This window comes from Miscanthus floridulus, chromosome 16 (genome assembly GCF_019320115.1).
Source record: "Miscanthus floridulus cultivar M001 chromosome 16, ASM1932011v1, whole genome shotgun sequence".
NCBI classification, from domain to species: Eukaryota; Viridiplantae; Streptophyta; class Magnoliopsida; order Poales; family Poaceae; genus Miscanthus; species Miscanthus floridulus.
The window spans coordinates 3577725-3586500 of NC_089595.1; the positions used below are offsets into that span (position 1 = coordinate 3577725).

The 8776-nt window shown below is 44.0% G+C and overlaps 1 long non-coding RNA gene across 2 annotated transcripts; it reads left to right on the top strand.

Moving 5' to 3' along the window:
* Positions 1-3951: 3951 nt before the first annotated feature.
* LOC136514154 (uncharacterized) lies at positions 3952-8453 on the top strand. Of its 2 annotated transcripts, none has more exons than XR_010773554.1 (6): positions 3952-4423; positions 4656-4814; positions 5192-5283; positions 5514-5602; positions 7888-7942; positions 8067-8453. It is a non-coding gene; the product is annotated as an uncharacterized lncRNA (long non-coding RNA). The 2 variants fall into 2 exon arrangements; XR_010773553.1 differs by having other exon boundaries at positions 3952-4391.
* The last annotated feature ends 323 nt before the right edge of the window (positions 8454-8776 follow it).

Genomic DNA, 8776 nt, shown 5'->3' on the forward strand with positions numbered 1-8776 from the left:
AAAAATAAACTTATCAGGGGTGGTTCGTCTAAACTAACCGTCAGTGTAAACAATTTAACATTGACGTATTTTAACTAACCGCCTGTAAAATTCTTTTTTTCCACTAGCGAACGCCACTGGCGGTGCCGACTGCCGCCAGTACAAACCCCTCTGGAACCGCCAGTGCTCCGCTGTACTAGTGAAATTACCATCTGCGGAGCTACTATTTAGATTGATCTGGACATGAGTTGCAAACGTCGAGTCTGAAGCTACTGGACATGCTGAAGAATTGGGAAGCCAAAGCTTGTAATAATTGCAGATAACTCCATGCACTTATTGCGTCATACCCCGCGCGAATCACCTTTTCCCCGCTAAAACAGCTGCAGCATTTTGTTTTGCTGGACCGAATGAGCAAATCAATGGAGGCCGCTATGAGGGCCGCTAGTTGGAATTGGGCCATATAGGACATGAATGAAAAGAACTAAAAAGGCTGGAATGTGAGAAACGAGCTACGAGATCAAACAGCCCAGGTGGCCCAATTTACGGTCCGTGTGAGGCTCAACAACAATGGGAGTATTATGGGACACGGGCTACCGGCCAGGGCCAGGTAAGTCTTTGTCCTTCGTTTTTGCCTATCGGTTCCAATGTCACGTCTTAAAAAGGTTCATTGGTTTTCCCTTCACAAAAAGTTCTTTGGTTTTTATTGTTTTCTGATTTTTGTATTTTGTATTATTCAACATTATTAATAAATTGTTTCGACATTTTGAATGACTTGATTCAACATTGTCAAAGATTTTAACAACAATTGTATCAAAATGTTTAAATCGAACGAACATTTTGGAATACTGGTTTCAACATCTCTTCCAACATAGTTCAATATTCCACATACACTAGTTCTATTTTCATATAAGGGGCCGTTTGGATCATTTCATTTCGAGGAATTAAAATACATATAAGACTATCTCAAATTCATAGGGTGGGGGATGGAAATTGATTCTATAAATCACTATTCTATGTTTCTACTTTGCAACTTATAACACGCTCTTCAGTTCGCGCCACTACGATAGAAATGCAACACATAAGTATCCCTCTTGTATAACCAACAATAATATAGAAATATAATCCATATACAACCATATTAGCTTAGTTAATATGTGTTTAGATTATGATTATTAAAATAAATTTAATTCCAAGGATCCAAATGGGGCCAAGTTATTTGCTAATCCAGATGGTAAAAGATGCAGGGATACCAAATACAACCAATGTCTTGTCAAATTTTCAATTGTAGAGTGTTTGTGCAATTCAAAGCTGGATCTCATTAGAGCAACTCCAGCAGGGCCCCTACTTGAGCCCCCATAGCTAAATATGGGGACTCAGGTCAAAAATCTAACTCCAGCAGGGCCCCTACTACGGACCCCAAATTTGTGTGGGCACCCAAATCCTCTCACCAGACCCCATTTTGGTTGGGCCAACAACCCGGCCCCCATCCGTGCGGGCGTTGCAACTCTCCCTCTGGTGGCTTCCTCCGACGAGCGTCGCGGTGTCCCAGTGCGGCAGCGAGCACCGGCGGCGCGGCTCCTCTCCCTCCGGTGGCTTCCTCCGACGAGCTCCGCGCGACCAGATCCACGGAAGGCAGGGACGGAGGGCTTGCCGGCTCCTCCCCTTCGCGCCGCGCCCCTTCTCCTCCACCCGGGCATGCGCAAGCTCGAGCGCGACCCCCTGCCATGGCGTCCGCGACCTTTCCTCCCCTGCATCGGCCCCTTCTCCTCCGCCGCCGTCGTGTGCGCACGGGCCCGCTGCTCCCCTCTGCTCCGCCGTGCGGGCTCGGTACCCTCTGCATGGCCACGCGAGCTCGGCCCTCGCAGCCCTGCCGGCACAGGCGAGTGCTCGATCTGCACGCATCATGGTATGTGGGATGGATTTCAGGGGAAGAAGATAGATTTGACCCAATGACAAGTGGGCCATTTATGTCATTGTCTACTAATATGGATTTGGGGGCCTTCGTTTTGGGGGCACTGCTGGAGTGGAAGCACAAATTTGGACCAATAAAAATAGGGATATGCACCCAAATATAAAATGGGGCTCTAATTTGGGGCTACTGCTGGGGTTGCTCTTAGAGCAAGTATAATAAAGGGCGGCAAGCAGGCTAAATGCTGAGGTGGAGAAGAGAGGGAAGAAGAGAGAGGAGAAACGGGCTGTAATCTTACAGCTGGCTTGGACACAAGAACCAAGAAACTCTGTGAGACATACAAGTGGGCCTTGTATTAATAGTGAAGACTGTAACTACTATATGGGTGGGCTGAGAGGTAAGCTATAAGAATTCATACAGCTAGCGGCCGGCTGTATTATTAGTCTTGCTCTTAACCTAGTCTGGAATAATTTGTTTTTCTAAAAAAAGGCCCCTTTGGTCACCACCGATGTAAATAGAGATGGTGGACAAGGCATTGGGACGCGGGTGGCGGCACCCCTTGCCATCTTTTAGTTTTAGTTGCTATCAAGTTCAATGATCTCAGAAAGCAAATGGACTACTGTGGCTGATCAGTCTGTCCATACGACAATGACACTATGATTTTTAGTTCTTGTGTGATCAAAGCCTTCAAGGTAACACCGATTTTTATCTATTATCAGCAATTAATGGTGGAACTCCAAACTGCTATGATCAGTGCCGGATCCAGAAACGGGCTCCGCCCCGGGCTAACTGCTGCGACGGCCTGCTGGCCTTTCTCCTCCTCGCCTCATCGGGGTGGACTAATGGGCTGAAAGGCCTTTTTATGCCATTTTTATAAAGCAATTCCCCACTGCTCATGGGCCTCGCCCCGGGCTGCAGCCCTAGCAGCCCGGGGCCCAAATCCGCCCCTGGCTATGATATATCTAAGCTGTGGTATGGCCCTTACTAATTCCGAGCAACACAAAAATTTTGCTTATGAGTTGGCTTGGGGACGAGCTAAATTTTGAAGAGGGGATGTGATGGACCTACGGATCTATTGTCAGTGGACTTGACGAAGAAGTGGGTTGGGCTGGACCATCAGACTTGGTCGACCTTAGGAGGCAAGTTACCCAAGTGCAGTACAGACCATGCGACAACTATATTTCGTGGACTAAACATGAACACGGCGGCGGTGAGCGATAGCTCGAGGCGCGCTTCAACTCACCGGGTGTTTGAGTTCCTATCACATCAACCACAGTAAACATGTTTGAAACTATTTATAGTATTAAATATAGACTAATTATAAAACTAATTGCATAGGTTGAGACTACTTGCGAGACGAATTTTTTAAGCCTAATTAGTCTATGATTTGACAATGTGGTGCTACAGTAACATGCGTTAATGACAAATTAATTAGGCTTAATAAATCCGTCTCGCGGATTAGTAACGGATTCTTTAATTTGTTTTTTATTAGTATCGACCCCCCATGTGACATCCGATGTGACACCTCTTAAACTTTAGTCCCTATATCCAAACACCCCAAATCTATACCTTATTGAGTATCCAATTGTTGAGTAATATATGTGGGCACATTTTTCTTTCTCGAATATAGAAAATGTTTGCGCATAATTAACATTAAGGTAGAAGCGCTTCGGACACCCTAGGTGGTCTAGAGTTACGTACAGCAAAAAGCCGAACCTCCCTAGTTTCTAAGTTCATGCTAAGCTATTACACATGGGCTAACACAACGAGAAAAATGGGGATGGCGATGTGGCCAAAGTTGTACCCTTTGCATCGCCAGTGTTAGCTGCGAGATCCTAGTCCGCAAGGAAGAGCTCTCTCAGTGCTTTGACATTGGAAGCGCTTGACCCAACATCAAAAAGATCCTCAAAGGCCTTTTTTGCCGATGTGTTTGGTGTTGAAAGCCCCTTGGTGATACATATATGCTACATGATTAGGACTTGACGTTAGCACGGAGGAGAGGCTCTGTCCCGCTAGGTGCTTGCTCCGCAACGGAAGCACCGATTGATTAGTGTCCACTCAAATGCAACCTGCTCTTTCGATAAAGTTCGTGTATAAGAAAATGCAGTGACTATTAATTTATGTTCTCACAACACCTGAACAACTTATGAACTATTTGCTAGGGGATATATTGCAGCTTTTGCATTCCTTCCCATGTGATTTGTGCAAAATCTTTTGAGGATAACAAGTGCATTTTTGTTTCACCATGTTTACAAATTCTTTTGGCAGCTGTTATTATCTTATATTGACTGTTCCTTTATCTATATTTTTTTTGGTTATGTTCACATCTGCATGATTGTTGGGTCCTTCTGTGCCTGCTCATTTTAGTTTCTACTGTCTATTCCTTATCAGCTTTAACACTTTAAATTTTGAGGTGTGAAAGATTATGGCTTGGTAGGTTCCAACGGTCAGGCTTAGTTCTGCCACTGAAGGAGGTGTCAGATCTCCGGGAGGTCTATCATTTGTGAGTGTCTTCGACTTCAATATGCATGCCGTGTGAGCTCTGATTCAGAATACGTTGGCTCATGTACCCTTTTCTCTTTCACTTCAATACTGTAGTTTGGCTCAATTTTTTTTTGTTAGGACCGCGATGCCGGCTAGAGGCTCGACTTTGCAAAATTAAAGATTGACATCCTATTACTATGCTAGGTTTAGATTACTATGCTATCCTCAACTTTACATGACTGGTAACTTTTTATAGTGGTCTAATTGGAACTTTATTCTACAGAGAATGTGCGTGCTCTCTTTTATTTATCCAAGTCTGAGACTTGATCTGGAGTGTTCATGACGACGGACCGATAAGAGAAACATGCATGGGCGAAATGGTTGCAGATCTCAGACTGGGGAGGTGGATGTAGATCTCAAACTGGTTATCAAGCAATGGGAGGTAAACAAAAAGCAACCATTTTCTACATGATCTACTGTAGATATTATGCTTTCATCTTTGACAAAAAAGATAAACTGAAGAAAAACCATTGCCCCAAGATTCACATGTCATAGGAATTTAGATGTGTTGCAGCCCTCATATTTCCTAATTAACTACTTCAGTTATTGCCATTTAATGTTTCAAGACATGTGAGTAGCTTCATGGATAGCTAATAATCTTATTCAACTGAAACGACGTTAGACCTTCCCTACTAAGACCACTCAAATGTTTATGCACATGGTAATTTAAAAATCCTGCTAAAAATGGATGAAATTACTCTCTTTTTGAAGGGATATATATTTATAATGCACTGTGTAACCATATTTGGCTATTTGCAGTTCTGTTGAACGTTGGTCCTTCCTCTACAGCAACAAGAGCAATAGAAGTGAACCTATTGGCATTTTCTGAAGAATTTGATCTGGAGCATCAGGTAATCTCTAGATTCATTGAAAAAATAGTTTCTCCATGTCACCTTGTTTGTCTATAACTGTACAAATTGTGGTGGCAGGCAAGTAAGGGCCTATCATGAATTGAGAGAACTAAAATGAATAATTAAGAGACAGTAACTCCCTCAAAGTGCTAATAAATATGTTGCTTGGTGGTTCGGAGGGTCTAAATTGAAAGCACAAAAAATGTTTTCTGCCATTTTTTTGCTTGCAGTATGACAAGACCATAGAAGATGTTGACGGACAGCCACTTTGAAAGCGATACCTGAATATCTAATGAACTATTTGCAAGCTACATTCCAGGTGATGAAAGCTGACTGGTTGCTGGTTTCTCTTTTTGCCTCTCAGTGCCAATGCCGTTATTATTAGAATTAAAGTGCAAGATTAAAAAATTTTGGCACAATTGTTTATGTTTAATTCATCTAGCACATTTCATCATATTACCATGTGTGATCTTGCCATGCTTTGGTGCTGCTTACAACATGTCTTTTCTGTTTTGGAAAATTAAATAAGTGCGAGAATAGAATAGTCTCAGTACAATTTTTTATTTTTCACTGATGAGATATTTTATTGCCACTCCATAACAGTGGCTGATTTGTGGTTTAGTACTTCATATTAGGCACAAGTCTACTTTGCTTTGCCATTAGCTATGTTACATGGATACATCCCTGAAGCCACATATCACGTATCCGATACGTATCGGATACGGATATGTGTCCGATACGCCCTGGATACGTATCCTCGGAGTATCCAATTTTTTATTATTTTCGCAAATGTTGGATACGCCGTCAGATACGTATCTGGCCTGCCGATACGGCCCAGCCACGAACAGAGTGGAGGCCGTGCAACACGAAGGGGAGCAGAAGGAGATGAGTCATGCGTGGGCAAGGTTGCTCGAGTCAGCCGCCGAGCCGCTGTCGATATTCGGGCAACGCCGCCGCCGATTGGAGCACCGCCGCCGCCGGATCGACCCCGCCGCCGTCGATTCGACCTCCGCCGCCGCTGATTGGAGCTCCGGCACCGCGGGATTCGACCTCCGCTGCCGCTGATTTGAGGTCCGCCACCGCCAGATCGACCTCTGCTGCCGTCGATTCAAGCTCCGCGGCCGCCGAATCGACGCTCTGACGCTGCCGGAGCGAGCTGCGAGACGAAGCAAGGCAGGCAGCGGCAAGGGATCCAAGCAGAGCTTCAATCGCGGGCGAGGCGAGGAGAGGCAAGCGGGTGAGGCGAGGCGACCAGCGGCAAAGGATCCAAGTAGGCTCGAGGTTGCTCACAAGCGGAGCGGAGGTGGTGTGCCATGGAGCAAAGGGCGGACGGGGATGCGGGCGGTGGAGCAGATGGGGATGGGGTGCGGGGAGCGGAAGCTGCTGTGCGCCTGTGCGAGATCTGAACTGGAGACGGATGGGTGGCAATCGATGGAATGGTTTGGTTGTTGGGCAGGGCACTAGTAGGACATACTACATGTCACATATGGTGCTTAGATGGGCCGTGGGCTTTGGTCGTCAGACCTGCATTATTATTATTTTTATTTTATTTTTTAAATAGTAAACGTATCCACGTATCGGGTTTTTTAGGAAATTGCCGTATCCGCGTATCCGCATCCTTCCGATACCGATACACATCCGTATCCGTGCAACTTAGTTATTATTTTCCTGAAATTTTGTGACCTCCTTTTTCTATCATGAGAGGTACTACAAGTAAAAAAGGTGGTAATCTGGCTGCTTCAAGTATCATTTGTGTTGCTTCAAGTAATTTAGGACTACGTTTTCTAATGTATCCCCTGCATCTTTTCTGGTTACGAATCAAACATCACTGATGTCGCCCTTTAGGTTTACACTCGATGAAGGCTCCTCTGAATCTAAAAAGCCTTCTAGATGTCAACAGGGGCTGCTAAAAGTAAGTGGGAAAGTTCTTCCTGGACACCACACGACCCACATGCGAGTCTTCTTTTGGTGGAGTAAGCAGTATGTAGACTACAATGGCAGTTTAGGATGAAGAACCATGAGGTTGTGCTGCACTTTGTACTGCATCCATTTTATAAAAAAAAACTTGACCTGCGGGGGGTAAGACGGCCCCCGGGCATTGCCTGGTAGAGAAGATCTCTCACGCAGATCAAGAAAATCCCCGAACCTCCGCCCCTGCACCCTTACACGGGACCGTTCACCACGTGAGATGGTTCAGAACCGCCGTGCTTTGAGTGAGTCGGATGAGGGGATTTTTTTACCCAGGCCATGTAAATCCGCTCCCATTAGGAGTCGAACCCGGGTCGCTGGGGTGCCATGCGGCCGCTCTAGCCATTTCAGCCAAGAGTCCGTTGGCTACTGCATCCATTTTATATAGATGGATATCAAGCCTCAAGGCTTGAGAAACATCAAAGTGTATTTAATCATCTGCCAGGTAGCGTAAATGAGTCATATCCAAATCAGCCTTGAATGCTTGCTATAGTACCTATAGTTAGCAACAAATTTAGAGATCAATAATTCAGATATCTATGGAATGCTTTGGACTACAAAGTTTACCTGTTGATTTGTCCCATCTTTAATTTTTTAGCTATTTATTCTCACCTCTTCTCCTTATCTTTATTACAGATGTAAGAAGGTTTTTGTAATGAATGGGGACTTGCTAAATCACTCAATTTCAGAGGTTTGTTTCACTTCTTTTATTTGATGCAGCTTAGTTGCTGCTCTATTTTTAGAAGTTTTATTTGATGCTTTTATTTGTAGAGATACCGGTTGACATATATACAAATGTCTGTGCCATTTCATAGCCTAAAGCCTCAATCGCCTTCGGTTTCAAAAAATGGTACCATCTTCGTTTTCACTCCCCAAACTGCTGGCCATAGAAGGATGGCAACAAGAAGCGGCCTCCCAATCCTCAGGAATGTACACAGAGGCAGCCTCCCATTCCCAGTTGGATACTGCGCACTGCAATTGGCACATTGCATTTGATGGTGCCAATACAATGTAGTGCAAAGAATAAAGCTGGAGTGACTTAGTTTATGGCTTGGTCTTTTATTTGTAGTACAGATTATTTTGCTATTTTTTGAGCAAATTATAGAGGACAAACTCAGTTCCACATATATTTGGTTATCTGTTATGAACAGAATGGTGTCCTCAAGAATAATTTTAGTCTATTAATTGCCTCCAACGCACTTACCATGCATTATATGGTTGTATATCTCATTCTGCTTGTGCTCTTTTTTAATATATATTTAACATATCTGGTTATCCTGCCTTGGAAGTTCTGAAGTTACATTTTCTTTCACGAAAAATAGATTCTTGGATAATATCTCTGCACCTCCTTAGCCTTAATGATGAATATTGTTGTTAATATTTTTCTAATCTAGCTATTAGCCTATGCGCGAAACGTACTAGTGACTATTACTCGCTATGTAAGTAGAAATTTTTCTATATGAGATTATTTATATGTTTTCCTGTAGAGGGATAAGAGATATAGACACTTCCTCCACATTCTGAA